At 34.3% G+C, this 21,758-nt stretch overlaps 1 protein-coding gene and 1 long non-coding RNA gene across 2 annotated transcripts in view; one reads left to right on the forward strand and one right to left on the reverse strand.

Annotated features, from left to right (window-relative positions):
• Positions 1-21,758, forward strand: part of LOC111507545 (uncharacterized) — a 490,644-nt gene that overhangs the window by 182,101 nt on the left and 286,785 nt on the right. The gene's annotated exons all lie outside the window — the stretch shown is intronic.
• On the reverse strand, positions 3,728-8,855 carry LOC141484679 (uncharacterized). Its single transcript, XR_012466737.1, has 3 exons — positions 8,751-8,855; positions 6,881-7,005; positions 3,728-4,145 (listed from the first exon to the last, which is right to left on the reverse strand). It is a non-coding gene; the product is annotated as an uncharacterized lncRNA (long non-coding RNA).

Here is a 21,758-nt window from a genome sequence, read left to right on the forward strand (position 1 = left end):
TGAAGGCAATTTCGAATGAATGTTTAATAAGGTCCTTGAAAGTTTATGTCGATGTGACTCATTGATATTCTTTCTTCAAAGCGGTGAATGTTCGCTAGTGAATATACCGGGTGACGACGAAATCATTGTCCACGGCACCATTCAATTGTTCATGGGATAGAATATTTGAAATTCGAACTGAACATTCAGTACATCAAATTCGACGGTTTTAATGATGAAACAGTCGAAAGACGAAAATAAACCTGAGTCAAGAATTTTGAACAGAATCATATATATTCTTCGCCATTTCATTAGATATGAAATTTTCTTTTTAAAGATTCAACACATTTGGCAATTCTTATTCAAAATGGCGGCGTAGAAATCATTTTATTCAAATTCAATATTGCGGCACTGTGAAGTCATCAATAGAAATATTGTCACTAGACTCGATGAATGTTTACTCTCGCAAGTCGAAACTTGTGCGAGCTAAGGACTAACAAGGTCTTACTTTTTAACATGTGATTTCTAATAGGATGAAACAAATGACAAAGTTTGAACAAAAATTCGGAATTTCAAATTATTCACTGATCCACGATTTTTTTTCTATTTTTTTTTTCAAGTGACATCGATATATATTTTTCCAGTAAAGAAAATGCTGTTAATTTTTCTGTGTCAGTGGCAAAGTGAAAGTGTTCTTGTTTTAAATGTTCAATGAATATTTGGTGATCAAGAGGAGTCAGAAGTTTAACAATAAACTTGTACTGAAAATTTCATTGCTCAATTGCTAACTTTCTGAATTTCATGAAGGAAGAACTAATAAAAAAAAAGAATCAAAAATGAATAGCTGGAAAATAACAATAATATTAAGCAAATAACCTGAAATTAGTGAAATAAAATAAAACAGGTAAAAATAGAACAATTGAACAAAGAATGAAAATAAAAAGTTAAAAGATTCCAAGCCAAGTAACTTCACGACGTTTCGATTGTTAGTATTTACAATCGTCTTCGGGTGATGGCTGGACTAATTCCTCCGAGAAATGACTATTTATGGGTCACTTATCTCCGCTTTCCTTTTTTCACTTTACCGGTTCAGTGGAAGATGACAGTTTGGCGGAGTTGGTCATTTTTCGCGTGATTATGGGTTTCCATATGTTGCGTATCTCAGAATACATTATTGGACAACATGTATCCGTATCTGTAGAATAGGGCGAGTGTAGGCGCATAGCACTTAGGCCACATGTGACCCATTGTACATCCTCCCAAGGAGTTGTCCTCCTAGGTCATTGTCCATCCTGTTCTTTCCAAGAAGGTAGATAGATCTCTAGGAGGCATCTCCTTTATATCGGCAGACTTGCCGAACACACACTCTCTTATTGACGATAACTCCGGACATTCGCATAAGACATGCCTGACAGTTTCATCTTCCTGTTCACACATCCTGCATAGAGGTGGGTTCACTAGCCCCATATTGTGGAGGTGTTTCTTTAGTTGACAGTGGCCAGTCAGAAATCCTACCGGTAAGCGCAGATTTTTCCTGGTCATCGCCATATATTTCTTCGGCGCCTGCGTCCTGACAAGATTGCATCTTTTGATTTCATCCCGTCTCTTTAGGGATTAGGCATGGCTAGTTCCACAATTGTCAAAGTCATCAGGCCGTTGGTGCCACTGGGTCCTACATGTATGCGGCTTCTTTGAATTTTCCTCTGAACCAATGTTTCTCCTTGTGTTCTTTCAGGGATTTCGAATCATTTTATATTATATCAGACAATGGAAGTCCGATCTAATGAAATTCATCATGAAACATTGTCAGTCACCTTCAAACAAATGTTAACTTCTATTAATAACATCTCAATGAATACTTATCTTTACATTTTGAACTTCGATTATAGCTTTTTCGTGTTACTAATTATACATCACCAAATAACAAATTACAGGCCGGGACGAAATCCGGGGCAATTATTCTTTGGTGTCTGTATTTACAGACACCAAAGAATAATTGCCCCAGTTAATATCATTAATCTGTCTATATGGCAGAGTGAATTTATCTATAGCCTTTAACTAGTCTCTATAATTCTTATTTTCACAAAGGGTGATCCAAGTAATATTGAAAATTATAGACCCATCGCTTTATTGCGCATCTTTTCTGAAGTGAATGAAGTGATTCATCAACTGAGACAAGCACTATAGAATTTATTCAATAGTCAACAATCTGTTTAAAATCTGTTCTGTTTTTTCCGTTAATCAGCTGCCACCCCCATACGAACGACAACTCTCAGAAGTTGAGAAACTTATGCGAGCTAAGGACTAACGAGATCTTACCTTTTAACGTGTGATTCCTAACAATGAAATATATCATGGTGAATGTGTGATCACAATTTATTTTTGATTTATCGACATGGTCGATAGCTCTTTTATTTCGAAAATATTGGTAAACCTTGGTATCCGTGGGCCAACCAATGGGTGGATTGTATCCTTTCTCGAACTAATAAAGGTCATTGTTGAGTTTGATGACGTCATCTAAGAGGAATTCAAAACATATATAGGTACACCTCAGGGAAGCATACTTGGTCCTCTGATATTTCCCGTCTTCATGTATCTGTCGCAGCCAAATGGTTGAAATAGCCGTTCAATGCCATTTGATTGAACGGCTATTTTAACCAGTTGGCTGCGATATATACGAAAGAATATTCGAAAAAGTCAACACAATTCTAATGGAATTCAAAGGTTGGTGCTTCAAAAATAAACTAATTTTTGATCACAATAAAACGTAGTACATCGAGTTTTATAGTAACCATGGAACACCTTTGAATTTTTCGCTCTCATTTGAAGAAGCAATTATTGAACCATCCAAAATCGTGGAGTTTTTAGGAACACAATTTAACTGCAACCTATCGTGAAACTCGCATTTTGATGTAGTTTGTGACAACTGGAATGAATGTTTTTATGTATTCACTACACTTAGAAGCATGCTAGAAGGCCAACATCTGCTTGAAGTTTACTATGCACTTGGGTACTTTGCTATATCATATGGTATCGTTGCGTGGGGTCAAGCGTCTGAATCACAAAGAATTACAATCCGATCTATTTATTGTGAATACCGTAAATTTGAATCAGAATTTGAAATATGTTTGGCGCATAGGTAAAAATTTTGAACGCTTTTCATTTCCATTGAACGATTACTACAACGGTATCAACTGAAGACTTGGGTAATTTTCCGGAAATCAGCATCATCTCATTTCCAATTTCTGTTTCAACAATATCAATTCACTTTACTCAAAATGTTTCAAATAGATGGAATAGCGATGTATTCCTGTGATTTTGTTAAACCATTCTTCGGTTTCTCCGCAAATCAGTAAAATTCTGCAAAAAATCATCAAATTCGGTTTACCCGTGTCAATATTTCTACTGAAACGAGCCATGATATAATATTTTTGTTCAAAGAATAACCTGAAAATTATTACTTTGGTGCATTCATATTTTGATTTCTTCTCTTATTTTTGATATTTGGCCTCTCGTCAGTACTATGCAGAAATAATAAATTGGAATGTTATCAAAAGAGACTCAAACCCATTGAGATGATTTAGTATTTGCCTCCTTTCTCTGTAAAATAGTGAATGTAATATCTACTTTCAGCAAGGCCTGAAAATATAACTTGAAACTGGTTCCCTTGAATAATAAAAAAATCAACCATTGTCACTGCAACACTCTCTATTATGGAATCAATCTACTATTGGCTATGAGACTATGAGGAGATCAATACATTTATTCCTGAATTTATTCAATAGGAGTTCATAGAAATAAAATATTTAATCAGTCTATGGTCAATACTCTACAATTCCGCATAGTTTATTCTTTATTCATGCTCCCGTCCCATAAAGATCTCTTCCTGCGTCTTTATTGATGCCACTTGTGTGTGCATAATACTGCTGATATTTCCTTCCTTCGTTCTGATCGGCCTTCTTATCTAATCTAATCAAGCATTCAAGAATATTTTTTGTTAGAAATGAACGTTCTTGACTGCTCTCCATAGGGTGAATTTTGGCCCACATGTTATGAAGAGATTGCTTTGTATTGTGGTAGGTGAAATCTGATTTCGTGAAGGTTCCATTTTCAATCGTTTTTTTGTGAGTCTCGAGAAGGGACTTCATGTCAACTGGACCGCTCATCTGAAAAAAATAAATTTTCAATATAGGAAGATATATGTATCGTTGGTCAAAAGTTAGCGTATAGTGCAGATGTATACGAGATTGATAAAAGTGATGAAACTTTTGAAGTGGTAGATAAAAATCAACGAACACTTTGATGTTAGTCACACGATATTACTCCGAAAAGAACAATTGCCATTTCCAATTTTGAATTTCATAACGTAAATCTCTAATTAGTTAATTACCTGGAAAAAATAATTTTCATAGAGCCCTTATTGAAATAATAATTGAATGAAGAAGTTCCTCTTCTCAAAATACAAGGGTGAAACCCAAATATCACAAAATTCCATTTGTAGAAAATTTATCTGATAAACTTGGGATGAATTGAAGTGAAATATTTGAATGAACATACAGTTGGAGAATATTTTTTCTCGAAACAAAAAACAAAAACACCACAAGACATGCAATCCAATATAGTGTACAAATTGAATTGTGGAACCTGTCACAAATGGTATGTTGGTCAAACCGGACGGTATCTTAAAACACGGCTTCAGAACACATGAGAGATTCTAAAAAAAAATGAAAGAGGCAAAATTTCATTTACATGGAACACTGTCATCGTTACTGGTGAACATCCGATTTTTCGGAAGAAGACACTTGAGGCGACTGAAATGGACGTTTGGACATTGAAAGATATTGTAATAACCGTGTTCTGTCGATGACTACTTTTTGGTGCTAAAACATCGAATTATTGTCTCCTAGTTATAGGTAAGTTCTATACTGATACTTATCCACTATGAAAATTTTCAGGTTTTGTTGCAAACAGTTATTTTTATCAATCATAAATATTTATTAGAACATTTACGTGAAACATGAAATGGAAACTCATATTATGCAAAGGCGAATCACACAACCCAGCTAGTCAAAGTGTAAAATTTTCCTAATCATTCAGATCAATATGACAAAATTACGTAAGTAGTGGAGTTGAGGATAGTTTGAGAGTGCTGTAGGATCGGTAAGATCTAGACAAAATCAAAATGTCCGCAGACAATTTTCTTTGAAAAAATATATTTGGATAAAGATTTATCTACGAAATATTTGGATCGGCTTAATATTCAGCTTATTGAACAGAAAAGATATGTTCAGTGAATGAGGAGATATTGCCAAGTTGAATTAATGGTAACACCCAAAATCAATATTCAAAATTAACAATATACCGAACAATTGCAATCACGAGATATCTTTTCGATAACCCAAATCTAAGATCTTCCACTTCAAATTCTTCAAACCTACTGATAACTGTAACAAATGAATAATAATCCTGATAATCTTGACGTGTCGATTTGGAATTTGATGATACCGATGATTTCATTTGCTGCAAACACTTGGAAATTGATTTGTCAAGTGTTTGATTGCTATGATTTGAACTTGTCACTTTGTTCTATAATGCACTTCTATGCCAAATATGCATTTGAATCAGGCTTTCATTTATTTCACTAAGTTGATCAATGTGATTAGTTTTCATACCTACTTAGTAACTCTATAAAACGTTCAATCTAGTCATTTTAACTCAAAATCCTTAATTAATTTTCAAGTGTCATTTCTGATATAGGCAGGAAACACCTGGATAGGATCCTCACTTACTCACTCATATGGAATTTTTTTGAATATCACTGAAAAAAATGTATCACGGGAGTGCAAGAGGAAAAATACTGCGGTACATAAAAGCGTACCGTTATGAAGTAAATGCATTATTGAACAATAGTGCCGTTTTGTAGTGAATATACGGGTTGTTTATTTTTTAGCTAATCTCACCACTACTATTTCGGAAACGATAAGACATAAAAGGTTGGTGAAAATTCAAATATCGGGAAACTAGAATGATCTATTTTCAGATCGAGGCTATCAATGGTTGTTTTTGAAATATTCGCTGTCATCGTAATTAAAAAAGTGCGCAAATGAACTCGCACCAGTAGGTATTTTGCAGACTTTTCAACATGTCTTACAAGAAAGGGATTTTCCTTCTTGTTGGAAGATTGCTTGCGTTCAGCCTTTTCCGAAAAAGGACAAGAACAACCTTCTAACTGACTATAGACCAGTCGTTTTGCTATCAGTGAAAGCCGTAAACCACCGTATCCTCATATATTTGGAGGGCTTCAACATCTTGAGCTATCATCAATATGGTTTTCGAAAACAAAGATCACCAGGCGACCTTCTATGTCACCCATATTTGGAATAACGTAAAAGAGAAACATGGAGAGTCAAGAGCTGTTGCGCTTGATATTTCTAAGGATTTTGACTGTGTATGGCATGAGTGTTTGCTGGCTTGGTGTACACACCACCAAGAGTGGTATATATCAGAAATACGCGATGAACTGTGAATGCTCATTATTTTGAGGTTCAACTCAGTACACCTCGAACTTCACTGTTTAAAAACAATTTCATTTGAAGAACTGCTTGTATGTGGAATAAACTTCCTGAGAACAAAACCAATGTGACCCCTCTACGAGCGCTTTAAGGTTTTCTCTGTAGTGCTTATGTGTTGTCCGTTAAATAAACTAGAATTGTTGGTTTTTTTTCTGGCCGTACCGCCTCCATTTCGAATGATACAAGTTCCTCAAAATAGGAGACTTTTGTTCAATTGATCCGACCTTGTAGGTTTTCGAGAGAGAGATAGTGGAATCAGCTAAAAAAAGTGGTATGTATAATGAAATCCCATTTCCACTCAATATATCGGACACAATCAACTATTTCACCTTGTATTCTTCTGAAATTTTATTCAGGAAGCCGCACGTAGAATACCCCTACTTTGGTCTTGAACTGCCTCTCGGGATGGATATATTGAAAGTTTCTCAACTGCCATGTAATTGCTGATAAGTTCCTGTAACAAATGTAAATAATTCAAATATTCGTTTCATTATTTTTATAAATAGGTTACCTGAATAGGTTTACTATAGTTTCACTAACAGAAATACAGAAAAAGGGAATATGATCATACACTACGTGTATTCGATGTCTTTTTTTGAATTGAGAACATTCTTGTTTATATTGAAAGATTCAAGTCCACGATGTCATCACATTTTATCATCTATCAAAACTCTGATTTACCAAAAAAAATTCTATATCCTCTGTGTACGTTGAGAATTTCTAGTTTTGAAAACATGTATCCGCATAACTCAAATTTGAAACCTTGTGACACATCCTAGCAGACCCGCAATTTTGAGACACTGAGTATTTGATTCTTGGTTATGAATTTCATATGGAACTTGCTTTTAGTACTTTTTAGAAATCAGAATTACCTCAGTCAGTTGTATTATGAAAATTCACTCATTTTTTGAAGGAAATGATATTACAAATATTATGGAGTTAGAGCGAAAGTTATTTTACTAGACCCCGACATATTTCTTGAACTATTTTTCATTAAAATACTAAACATGAACGAAATTCAAATTCATCCAAGTTCATTTGCTTTTCCATCCAGAATATGCTTTGTTTTTTGTATATGATTCGTTCTTAAGAATCTTCAGCAGTTTTTCTAGTCTCGCTAGGTGGATTAAAAAAACATTTAATCGTACATTCCTTCTTCATTGCAGATAATGCGCAGATTTCAAAAATGATGTTACGATTTTGTTACTGTAGAATTTCTCATTAGGATTCTATTTGAACTGGACTCTCAAAAGTAAGGGATGTCTTCTGTGATAACAATATTCATCATTATTTTACAAAAAATGATATTCCATGGTGATTATGTATAATTTTTTGAATTGTGTAATTTTAAAGGAAATATTCGTTAGGCCAGTCTCAACTCTCTAAATTGTAGGTTAATAGACTGACACCTATCGGAAAACAACTACTCCCCTGCCTAATACCACGACTGGCGTTGGATTATATCTGACAAAAGTTATTCCTGCATATGTTATTGGTGATACAACTGCTGCAATAGATTTTAAGTTATGCCCACTGACTATATGTTAAAAGATTTCTTTCCTTATACCAGGAATTGGGTAAATTTCGAATATGCTGTTGACTACTGTGTTCAAAGACAGATAGGGAGATGACAAACCTATTGTTTGTTGTCTGCTTCAGCCAAGTTCAAGGAATTATACTCTGAAGGAATTCAATTTTCAATTATCGGAAATCATCGACTTTATGTTGATGACAGACACTACCTTGCACTGACGAGTGACCAAACAACCCGAAACCGGTCTGCAAGTGTGTTCCAATAATTGAAAATCTACTGCGGCAGTTGTATTGCCAACAGTATACGCAGAAATACCTTTTGTAAATAATCCTGCACTGTTGTGCCCTTCGTGTTAATAGCCAGGGGAGTAGATGCTTTCTGATAGGTGTCAGTTCATTTACCTACGTAAAAATTCAGCAATGTATCAGCATTTAACTTGAGGAAAAAACTAGGATGAAATCAGGAATATAATCAGCAATTTGTAGCTATGTTATGCATGAGTGATTTTGATAATACTATAGCCATATTCAGTTTAGAGTTTTTCACAAAATCATTATTTGAAATATTCCGATCTGAAAATCAACTCATTACGTATATAAAGCAACAGTTTTCTGTACCTGCATACTAATATAATAACACAAAATATAAATAACACCTGAACTTACCTGCTTCAAGTTATGTTGTGGGTGCACTCGAAACAATCGACTATTTCAATGTCAAACTGTTACCTTATATACCTGTAATCAGTGGAAATAATCACAAAATAAATGAACGTGAAAAACTGAAGTTTATCTTTGATATGCATGTCCGGATCAAGCTGGTGGGTTTACAGTTCATTTGTCGATTATCAACCACTGGATATTAGTTTTTATTGTTTATTTGCTGAAGATACTCATGTTACGGAAAAAATACTGACGAAAAATTAATAATTTCAAACATTTCACCGATGAATTGATGAACTGAAGAATTGAAATCAAATTGATGTTCATAGGTCGGAAAATATAATTTGGAAGTAACTCTGCTTGATTATCTGACTACTGGACCATTATACACAAAAACATTTTTAGGAGAACTGAATCAACAAAAATTCGAAAATTTCGAGTAAAGTTACAGATACACTGTAACTTTACTATTGATTTGTTATAAGTTCTATGTGGAAAATGGAAGTTAGGACTATTTACTGGTTTCTGTATCTGTAGAGTAGGAAGAAGTGTAGACCCACAGCACTTAAACCACATATGACCCATTGTACATCCTCCCGAGAAGATGTTCTCCTAGGCCATCGTTCATTCTGTCCTTTTCAGGAAGGTGGACAGGTCACTAGGACATTTCCTTCATACTGACAGGTGAAGGCCAAGACTCGCCGAACACACACTCTCTTTGGCAACCTTGAGGTGTCTCAAGGCGACCTTCGTGAAGGTTTTGGAAGATGCAGCGACATTACTGTCGTTGCGCGTCTTCTTTAACCTTCTTGGGATTCCCTCCGTGGAGGTGCTCAAGTAAGGGTGCTTTCCCGCAGGGGCAGCCGGTTCCCTGTCTCTATTCAAGGTTGAGATCTTGGCGCCCACCGCATGAAGTGCCCTTGATGTTGGAGGTAGAGTGAGGGAGGAGGACGGTGCACTTATAGTTTCTGCCTCTATCGCTCTCTTTCTCTTTTTTGCTTTGGCGCCGCAAATGCGCTTACGCCTTGGCCATTCTATTAAATCACGAGGTGATCTGTCATGTCCAGCCTCATTTCAAGTGGTAGATTGGGATGGACATTTCTGTTCATCGCCAGCCACCGCCATAGATTGAGGTGAGCATTTCTGTTCAGCCTCGGAATTGATTTTTGTTTTTACAGTGTCTGTTTTTGTGTTTGTTTTATTGATGTGTGTTCCCACGAGTAGCAGAGGAAGATTTGGTCACTCCGACAGAGCCCCACATTACCAAGGGAAGGCTAATTACAATGAGGTTTCACCCGTTTCCCCAGGGGGATCGTTCGTTACCGCATATCACCCTGCGGCCATTCAGCTGTCGGTACGATTCCTTACACTCCAGCTTAGGAAGGCTTGTCCACGGTAGCATGTTTTGTAAAGACTTTTGGGGGGTTTTAGTTCCCATCCCCCTTCTTATTTCTGCCACTGACCAGGAGTCCGTCGACCCCGTCCATAAGGCACATTGGCTTCCAGGACATGGCTCCCAGTCACCTGGCCGTTCCCCTATCCGCTACCTGGGGACGCGCCCGATAGGTAGCCCAACCCACGGGTATGTACTGGTTTGATATCAATGAGAGAAAATGCTTTCAGAAGATGAAACTCCATCTTAATTGGAAGCTCCTTTGAAATGTCAAAAAAACTACAGTTATTGGCAAATCAAATATATTTTTCGTTTAGCATCACTATGCCAACCTCAGTACACTTATTTCCTAAGGAAATATTTTAGCTTCTGTACAACAATAGTAAATAAAATTACGGCTTAGGTCATTTTCATTTGCCCTTACATGAAAGTCTCCTTCACAACTGTCTCTTCCAAATACTTTTTTTTCTCAGACACCAATACAATTATTTCAGGCTCGTATATACGAATGCATCGTAAGATAAGCTCTCCTAGGCCCTTATTACAAGGCTTCTTTTACACTACCCAAAGGAAGCACAGTTCTTGCTGATCTGATCTTAACAAATTCGTTAAACACAAATTGGTGCTGTGTAGATTTGTCCGCATAGATGAATCGCTGGAAACGAGACTGGGCAAACTGGCAAAGAAGCCGATCACCAATCCACTTACAGCAACAAAATGTGGAATTGTAATAATAATAATAAATGCTTTTATTGAAAGGTTACTCAGTACAAGAGATACAAATCTAACCTAACAAATGGCAGAATTCAACGTCTGCGCATGATAAATCAAGGCAGAAATTGCTCTTCCATCCAATCAGTGTATCACTATCTGAAACGATTGTACCAAAATATGCTAGAGTAAAAGAAAAGAGATAATTGCGGGTTTCTTCAGAAAAAAAAATCTAGAAATGGTATTCAGACCACATGCCAGTTTATCTGATTTCTTTTTTAATGCCAAAGATAAAGTGGACACGTTGGAGAAATCTGGAGTTTATAAGCTTATGTGTCCGGAGTGTAATAGTGTTTATGTGGGACGATGAAAGGTCCTTTAGACTAGGTAAAAATGATTCGACGTTTCCAAACCACTCCTTGGCATGAAACCAAATGTTCCCGAATGTAAACGACACAGAAATTTTGCACTTTGCAAGAAAGGGTTTTAAACTTATTTATTTGGAATTCTTGGAATTCATAAGCATAAACAATGCGGATGCAATCTGTTTATTGATCAAATTGATCTACTTACCCACTGGTTTTCAAATTAGAGTATCCAAATTGTTACAAGTAAACAAAATGCAGGTACTCAATTGAGCTGAGTACCTCTGTTATTACCCACAGATGTGTTATGTAAGGGATAATGTAATCAATCATTTTACGTTTAATGTAGAAAAGTTTAAAAATGTTCTTGTAGGACAAAACTCCAGTGACGTTAGTTATAAATAGAAGTGGTAAAAAACATAGAAAGTTTTATTCTAGAATAAAGAAAATACTTTTGTCTAGTTTCTTCTGTGTTTATTTATTCGTTTCGGCTTATAAGGTCATTTTCAAGAGTTACTTGAAAATAGCCTTATAAGCCGAAACCGGTCGTAACGAATAAATAAACACAGTAGAAACTAGACAAAAGTATTTTCTTTATTCTATATTCAACATGAATTTCTATAGAATAAATAAGTCATCAATCGAACGAGAAAGTTTGAATTCTTTTTTTTTTTCATGATGATTACCTACCACGTAGTAACGGCTACATCCATCTCTTTGGGAAATTCCCACATATTTTTGTATGAATATGGAATAGTGAAAAGTAATAACTTTTGTTCCCCAAAAATCAGTCTCTCTTAGAAATATACCTCTTTCAAATCAAATGGATTTCTAATACTTCATCCCGACTGTGGATTTTATTTCATTCTTGGATGTCTCATCACAGAAACTGCTTCATTTCTCACTGGAAAGAGTCAACTCATTGTTGTAGTACTCCCAAACTAGGTTAGATGATTTTCATGCTCCTGACAAGGTAGTTTCGGGATTTATGTTGGCTTCAGTTTAGGATCAATGGTTTGTGGTTACCGTACTTCTGTTTGTGGGATGAGAGTTTGCAAAAATGGGATTCACACTTTCAGTAAAAAAAAGTGCTCGTCGGTTTTTGGGACAACACTTAACAACCGATATTCTCAGCTCAGCGCAAAATCCTGCAGTTTTTAAACCCCAAGGTATTTGCAAGCACGAGATTGGTGACACTGATTCTTGGCGAATCTGATTGAGAATTATATCTTCTACATGGATTTTATCAGAATTTCCGGTGGTATAATGAAATAGAAGTTTCACGCTGCCACGACAGAAAGTTGAATGGGAACTGTGGTATCCGGGTTGGATAGATGTGGTTCGAAGAAAATATTGAATACTGACGACAGACATACTCAGCAATAGTTGGCAGCTATGTGACTATCCTTTGGTCTTGACTCTTGCTTGCTCGTGACTCTTTATTGAGACCTTATGCTGCGTGTCAAGTGTATTCATACAGAAGAAGTAAATATCACTCTTCTGATTGGCTCAGACGGTCCTGGTTTGATGGGGCATTGACGGAGAGCTGGATACTATGTTTTGTCCATCCTTGATTTATTTTTTCCAACAGGAGTTGTTTCTATGTTTGAAAATCTTACATAGAGTTTCAACAAGTCTACTAGTCGGAGGGGGTCGTAACCAACTACCCTGAAGATTCTCGTAGTTAATATGGACTAAAATCTCGGATCAAATCCCTCCAGTGGATTCGGCTACCAAGTCCGAATATTCATAATTTCCATTGCTATAACAAACTACTTCCAAAATAGTCGATTTGGAGCCACATTCATAATCAATACCTTATGTGAAATTTGTAACTTTCGTTTCATTTATTCAGTCGATATGTTATGCTTAACATATTCACGAAGTATAGTCAGTGAATATTGAATCCTTGAACTGGTTCCCAATTTTTTGAGTACGAGCCTGATTGTAAACAGATAAAAGTTAATTTAAAAACTCAGTTGTGTTCCATAATTTATACAAGGCATGTGACAACGTTCGTCACGCGTGGGAATCTTCTGTTTTGACATTGCAACGTTGATAGCCCAGTTGTTGATTAATAATCAATATTAACGATTTGTGACTGCAACTAAGGGCATTGTTGACCTAGAGATCCACAATTTTCATGCCATTTAGTGTTCAACACTGGACTAGTCTGATAATGATATGATAATGATTACATGTTCGAATAACACCTTATTGTGATATGGAAATCTCACAATTTTATTAATATGATATAAAAGAGTTCCATCAAGTATCGTTTAGTTTCATTACATTGAAATATCAAATCAGAAAGTCTAGAATCAATATGTAGCCAAATAATCGAACCACTTAGGTATTTATTTAATCATTGTATCAAAATAGGTTTCCAAAAATTCTGTCATACATTCGAAAACAAAAAAAAAAAAGAAAATACGAGGTTAACGTTGCACATCTACAAAAAAAGAGAAGCTCGACTGGTGACACACAGGTTAATGCAGGGGCAATCCCCAATCAGCCAGTCACACGGTGCAGAATACTTGAAACTGTACAATGAACTAACGTGACTTGGAATCTCTCAACTTTTTATTTTCATTTTCTTTTTTCATTTCTTTTTTTTTATTTATTTTTGCTCAATTGTTCTATTTTACTCGTATTTTATTTCAATATTATTTCATTTCAGGTTTATTTTTGCTTAATATAATTGTTATTTTCAGCTATTCATTTTTAATTCTTCTTTTTTAGTTGTTTCAGGGATTTCAAATCATTTTATATAGTAGACAATGGAAATCCGAACTAGTGAAATTCACCATGAAACAATGTCAATCACCTTCAAACAAGCATTTTGTATTCTCTGTAGACGGAAGAAATCGCATAGGCGTAAAGAAGGTCCATAAAGAATGACACAGTATGATAGCTTTGAAAAAATGAGACTTTCGCATAATGTCACCTTCATCTTTGTGGAAAGGTCACGATTTGGGTACAATTGTCTGAGAGTATTATATGATACCTTACATAACTTGCTGACATGTCTCGAAAATTTCAGCTCACAAACCTAGATACAACCTGGATACAAACCTAGATTCCGGCACTCCTTGACCTGGGGGAGGTAGTCATTTTCAATTTTGATTCTTATCTGTCCAAAGGCAATTTAAAAAAGTTCTAGTCCATCCCCAATTTATAAGTATAATTATAATTGTTCGCATGCCATTAATTTTTATTTTCATTTGAAAATGTTGAATGATAAATAAATATTATCTGTGGAAAAATTGAGTTATTCATTCTTGGCCAACAGACTGTCTCTCATTTTGTCTCGAAACAAATATAGTTTCATATTACGAAGTGATGGGTCGATCTCATTATGACGCTTGAAGATATTGTAGGTAAAGCTTCTTCGGAACAGAGAAGTTTTGTGAGGTGGAAGCGAGATATGACTCCTATGACGTAAATTGAGATTATGAATATCTGTCCTATATTTTATTTTATTGTAAAGATATGGGGGACACTGTTTATTGATTACTGAATGAGTTGAAATGAAAAAATGAAGTTATCGACCATCTTGCATTTTTAACCACTTTGCGGATCTTAGCTTGTGAGATATTGGATCATATTTGCGGATACCGTAGATCAATCTGAGACATGATTCCTGTATTTTTTCTATACGATTGATATCGTTATTATCTAAGCATGGTCCATACAGAACGTCACAAAAGTTAAAGTGACTCAGGACAAGTGTATCACTTAACGTTTTTTTAAGTGATTGTGGAAAAACATGTTGATGAGGGTAAAGCATTTTCAATGAACAATAAGCTTTTTGAAGACAAGAGTTGATATGTTTTCTCAATCGAAGTTCTGTATCTAAGTGTAACCCTAAATTCCTGGCATCACTTGTGAACAGTAACTCTAAATTTTGAATTTCAATTCTCATAATGGTTTCAATGTGATGTTTGTTTTTTCCAAATATCATTACTTTAGACTTGAGTGCGTTGATTTTCAACTTATGCGCATGTGATACCTCTACTAATCGGTTTATATCTTCAGATATAACTTTTTGAGCCTCAAACCAATCTTCTGGAGCAAATGAGTGATACAATTGTGTATCATCAGCATGAAAGTGGACTTCACAAGTTGTAATGCTCGAAATGAATGTACTTGTGTATATACTAAATAGTACGGGGCCAAGTGTAGACCCATGTGGAACTCCACGTATTAACTCCTGTCATGTATATTAGTATATTATGCAACGATCATGTAATGATGGTTATTAAGACACGAGCATTAACCGGGATATGAAACGAGCCGAAGGCGAGTTTTGTATGGTATATGCGAGTGTATTAATAACCATTACATGAGAGTTGCATACGCTATTTTTTCTAAACCCGATAAATAATGAAAAACTATAAATATTATATTTGTATTGAACAGATTTACAGTATTTAACTCATATTTTTTAAAAAAAACACAAACTTAATGATATTATCATGGATATATGAAAACTGTAAAGATTCTAATTATATTTATATTGAATATAACAACTGTAATTAATGTGATCTTTTAAAAATATTGGAGTCGATGGTATTCCTTCTATATCGCTGTTTTCAGACATTTTGATAATATAGGTAAGTAATATGAAAACTGATTTTGACAAATAAAGCAATTAGTTACTTAGGTTAGAATCTAGGACAAACAAAGGAACAGGATTCTTGATTGAAAAATTATTGGTTTCTATTGGTTGATAATCTGTATCGTTATGAAAAATCTGTATCATAATGGATATCATTATGATACATGTGTCTCTCTAATAATATCGTCAACAATGTTAAGTAAGGCTGCAGCACAACTGTGTCCTGGTATGAACCCTGATTGTTCAAAAGGCAATATAGTATATTTTTCAAGATGATGTCTTATTTGAAAGTTCATGATTTTTTCAATTACCTTCGACAGATATGGTAGTATACTAACCGGGCGGAGGTCATTGTAACTCATTACATCACTTTTCTTGGGCAATGCAATTATCCGTGACACTTTCCAGATATCAGGAAAAATACCTTCCAGTAAACAAGAATTGAGAATATTAGTTAATACTGGTAGAATCGTTGGGCAGCAAAGTAATATCATTTCTAAGTTTATTAGGTCTGGACCAGTAGCTAGTGATTGCACCTCTAGCAAGCATTTATGAATTTCTCCGACAGTAACTGTTGAAAAATAAAAGAGTTCCCTAAAAATGGATTTTTTACTTTGAATATACTTATTGAGCAAATTTTGTTCATGTTCGGACTTATTCGATGATGACTGTATGAAGTGCTGATTTATTCTGTTAGGATTATCAAGACATTCTGGTATAGGTACAGTTGTTTTGCTGTGTATATTGAAATTTTTTAATCTTTTCCACAGAATCTTACTACAATTTCTGTTTCTTGCACTGAATTCTAAATAGCATTTTTTTTCCTTACGGACAGCTATATTTACACGATTTCTGAGTTGTTTGTAATAGTTTCAATGACCTTCGTGCTGCAATTTTTTGTATTTACGGTTAGTTTTTTCCCTTAGTTCAATTGTTTTTTTTTATAACATCTGTAATTCAAGGAGGTTTTTGATATTTGAAGGAAATTGTTTTCAAGGGTCTGTCAACCTTGACTGATACTGCCTTACCAAGGAACGAATCAGGTTTTCAGCGTTCAGCATAGTCCCACTCAATCCAATCAACCTGAAAGATCACCTGCTAAATGAAGTAATCGATTCATTAAAAAGTTGGTCGAGTTTCAATGAGTGAGCCACAATAAAACCTTGCGGGGTCGAATAGACGCATTCACTTTGGACCGACCTACCTATACTTTCATTCTCCGCTGGGATTTTCTTCCAGTTCAATGTAATTCAGGTACATATTTTTTTTTCTCCTTCTGATATGATAAAATGAGAGAGAACTGCTCTTCAGTTTTATTCACAAGAAACATTCTTGAAATATTGCATTAAAATTTCATCAGGATCTTCGTCAGCTATTCGAATGGATATTTCTGACAGTGGAATTTGAATATTATCAGATATAAGATTTGATAAATAATATCTCTTGAGTTGCGTCAATGAACTATTTGTATACAGATTACTGAAACTAATTCAATGTCAATTGATATTCATGATAACACTATAATAAAATTGGGAGGAGTATATTTCTTGGAGAGAGTAATTTTTGGGAAAGAGAAGTTTTGGCTCTCTACTTCTCAATCTTTCTATATGAAGAACAGATAGGACAAGTGTCTTACGGCGAAACATCGGATGTCTACCTGTGAGGATGACAGTGTTCCATGTACGTGAAATATTACCTCTTTCATTCACTATATTGTGTATAGCAATGCTGTGAATGATATTTGATTCAATTCCATAACGAATGTTTAGAAAACATTCATTAAGGTGTTTTTTTGTATAATTTAATGTTCATGTAAAAGTATTTTTCTTTCGTGTAATTCCATGTTTATATGAAAGTAGCTTGTTTCAGGAGGGCTTTTTCTTCAAGTTTGTGTCTGAAAGTTACTTCTTCGCATAATCTACACATCTTTGTATAGAGATAACTTTTTCAAATTGATTGCTTTCATTCTTTCTTTGGAAGATACTCACATATTTTTGTATAAAGGTGGCGAAGTAAAAACCAAAATCTTTCTCTCGCAAACAATGAAATACTGACTGATATTGGTACAGTTGAACAAAGTTGTATGAAAAATATACTTTTTCAAAGAACCACCGTTTTTTATTAGGTATTCAGAGTAACATGTGACTTGGGGTCCAAATAATCAAATTGTTAGTTTCCACATTTCTTGAGACATGGCTGACGGATGAAATATAATTGAGGTTCATTTCAGAGAATCTAGTTGGCTGTTTGATGTGATGATGATAATGACAACGTAAAAAATTCAAAAAACGCAAGTTTTTTTCAGAATTTCAAAATAAAAGTTGACTTCGATGAACAAGGAGACGGAATGTAAATTATATTCAAATTGAACAAAAGTTTTTCAAATTGATAACTTTGACAGCCCATGTTGAAAAATTATAATGACTTCATATACCGTGTCACACATAAAGTCCGCATCAAATGGGATTTTTTTTGTTCATCTCTTCAAGCTACTTTTGATATCTCCATTAGGTTGTGCTTTAAAAATGATGCCAAATGACATGCATGTGACCGATAAAGTGATTTTTCTTCCCTTTCCCTTTCAAATTTGACATTTTTTCCAAAATATGTTCAGAAAAGCAGTTAATGCTCGAAATTTCTAAAATCGGTGAAGAGAAAAGATGATTGTTTATTCATTTTTTACCCATTTACCAATTTTCAGCTCTCTAGTACAAATTTAGTTTTTTCACAGTTTTTCGAAAATTTGACATTTGCCGAATGCTCACTCAACAAAGTTAGTGCTTTATGCCTAACTTATCTTTCCAATGCATTTTTATTACCAATTGCAATTCTAAATACAACTTATTTCGCAAAAATTTAAAACACCAGAAAAAATTATGACAAAAATGATGCAAAGTTGATACAGTTTTTAAAAACAGATAAATATTTCACTTTATTTCACATTTACGAAATATTTTTTATGAGGTATGAATGAATAAAATTACTTCAGAAATCAATTAAGATTTTGTTGCCTAGAAAACTAAACCGTAAAAAATTCTAACAAATATCTGTTAAAATAAAGTTATAATTTAAATTAAGAATACTAAATCAAATCGAAACATATGCCTAAACCATGTTAATACCAATAGAAATACAAAATAAAAAGTCACATTTCGGTGTGCCTTCCACCACGTTCAATGCAATCAATTGTCCTTTTCAAAACATCTGCATTCTTTATACTACGGGGTTTCGTGCTTACAATACATTCTCGAATAACTGTCTCTAAATGGTTTATATCTCGAAAAGGTCTTTGCTTATACACCTTTTGTTTCAAGTAACCCCACAAGAAGAAATCTAGTGGGGTTATATCAGGAGATCTAGGCGGCCAAAAGTGTTCCATATTGCGACTGATTACTTTGCCCCTAAATATTTCCAAAAGACGCTCTTTAACCACCCTTGTAGTATGAATAGGTGCACCATCACACTGATACCACACAACATCTCTTACTTGAAGGGGCATATTATCCAAAACTTCAGATAGTTCGGTATTCACAAAGTGTAGGTAGTCCGCAGAATTTGAATTATGTCTAAAAAAGTATGGTCTTATAATTTGATTGTTCAATATGCCACACCATACATTCGTCTTAAACAAATATTGATCTCGACATTCGATTACGAAATGTGGATTTTCTTTTGCCCACCACCTGCAGTTTTGCGAGCTCACAACGCCATTTGAAGAGAAGGTCGCTTCATCTGTCCATAAAATTTGATAAGGAAAATGATAATTTTCTTCTTTTTCCCCTTGAAACTAAAAAGAAAAATACAAGCGCATCTCGAAGTCCCTTTCTTTTAATGTATTGATAAATTTCGGTTTATAAGACGTAAATTTATTATTGTGTAAAATACGTCGTACACTCTCTCGGTTAACATCTGTTCTATCTGCAATATCTTGAATACTTGTTGTTTTATGTTCTACGACATCCAAACATATTTCAAATTCCACTTCTTCAGTATGTCTAGAAGGCTGATGTGCTTTTCTAAAATTACTCTCAACCGAACCAGTAGATTTAAACTTAGTTATTATCCTACTAACTGTTGACTGATGAATATTTTTTGCAGGATGTCTGGCATTGAATATCGGTATTCTCGCCGCATATTAAAACGATTTCAATTTTCTCTTGAAGATTCAGCATTTTTAACAACACACTAGACAACGAATAAACTATTTCAAATCTAAAACTGATAAACACTATTTTGAGTTATTCAACAAATGTCATATGACAATAAAATATTTTGCTTATTCAGTTCAGTTCGATTGTTTCCACAGCACCCTTAGTTTAATTTCCTTGTAATTTTTCGTGATTAGTAAATCAAAGTTCAACTGTTTGAAAAGTGCAGTGAAGAATAAATTATTGACTTTTCATTGATATTGTTTTTCAATTATGCTTATGTATCGAGCTATTTCGCAAAAAGTAGAAATAAAGTGAAATATTTATCTGCTTTTAAAAACTGTATCAACTTTGCATCATTTTTGGCATAATTTTTTCTGGTGTTTTAAATTTTTGCGAAATAAGTTGTATTTAGAATTGCAATTGGTAATAAAAATGCGTTGGAAAGATAAGTTAGGCATAAAGCACTAACTTTGTTGAGATTTGGCTAAATTTGAGAAATCGGCAAATATAAAATTTTCGAAAAACTGTAAAAAAACTAAATTTGTACTAGAGAGCTAAAAATTGCTCGAAATTTCGATTTTCGAAATTTCGAGCAATAACTACTTTTCTGAACATTTTTTGGAAAAAATGTCAAATTGGACAGGGAAGAAAAATCACTTGATCGGTCATATGCATGTCATTTGGCATCATTTTTTAAGCACAACCTAATGGAGATATCAAAAGTAGCTTGAAGAGATGAACAAAAAAAAATCCCATTTGATGCGGACTTTATGTGTGACACTGTACTACTATATGAATGATTATTTTTGGAGAAAAATATTGAAAATTTTATCCTACAAGTAGAGGAACATAGTTGAAATGAAATATTTTTAGAGTCTAGTAAACGCTTCGTTAATTTAATACAAATAATAATGAATCAAAACCACCTGGAATGTGATAAATTTTTTCAACAAGAAACATTCAAAAAGTGAAAATGTTTTGCCATGTGGTGCTATGGATTATGTGGAACTAGCAAACAGTTTCATTACTATAAATTGATGGATGTAGCCATTACTACGTGATAGGAAATCATAATGAAGAGAAGAGAAATGAAACTTTCTATGTTTTTCACAACTTTTATTTGCAACTAACGTTACTGTAGTTTCATCCTATAAGTACATTTTCAAACTCATACATTAAACTCAATGTATACATAGAAACTGATAATTTTCCACTTGAGTTACTGAAAAAGTCTGCTTATTCACTTTCTACCGTACTCTGTCATATGTTTTATAATTGCGTAGCGTCAGGAATATTTTTAAATCAAATGAAACTGTTAATAGTGTTACCATAACCGTTCAATGGTTTCTAACACAGTGTGCTCAAAGGAAAAAAATATAGAAACAACATTGTTTGATTTTATAGACAAAATAAATTCTCTATTAGAACAAGAGTGCAGTACTCGTGGTGTTTCCCTTGATCCAAGTGAAGTTTTTGGACCATTCTGTTTCAGTACGAAAGATGAAGCCTTAGATCTCATGAAATCGTATCTTAGCAACAGAGAATAATTGTTTGTATTGAACATCAATCAGAAAAGTTTTTTCCTCTAGCATAGCTGAAATTCATAAAGGTGTTCCACAAGGAAGTGTGCTAGGTCCATTGTTGTTTCTTATTTGTATAAACGATTTCCCTGAAATTTTTGACAACACCAACACCAAACTCGTTAGTTATGCTGATGATTCCAGTTTCGTTTCACCTCTTGACTGCCATTTGAATTTGGAAATTGACTGA

Source organism: Leptinotarsa decemlineata, unplaced genomic scaffold (assembly GCF_025532065.1).
Source record: "Leptinotarsa decemlineata unplaced genomic scaffold, Ldec_3_MD MMD2_tig00026282_RagTag_RagTag, whole genome shotgun sequence".
NCBI classification, from domain to species: domain Eukaryota; kingdom Metazoa; phylum Arthropoda; class Insecta; order Coleoptera; family Chrysomelidae; genus Leptinotarsa; species Leptinotarsa decemlineata.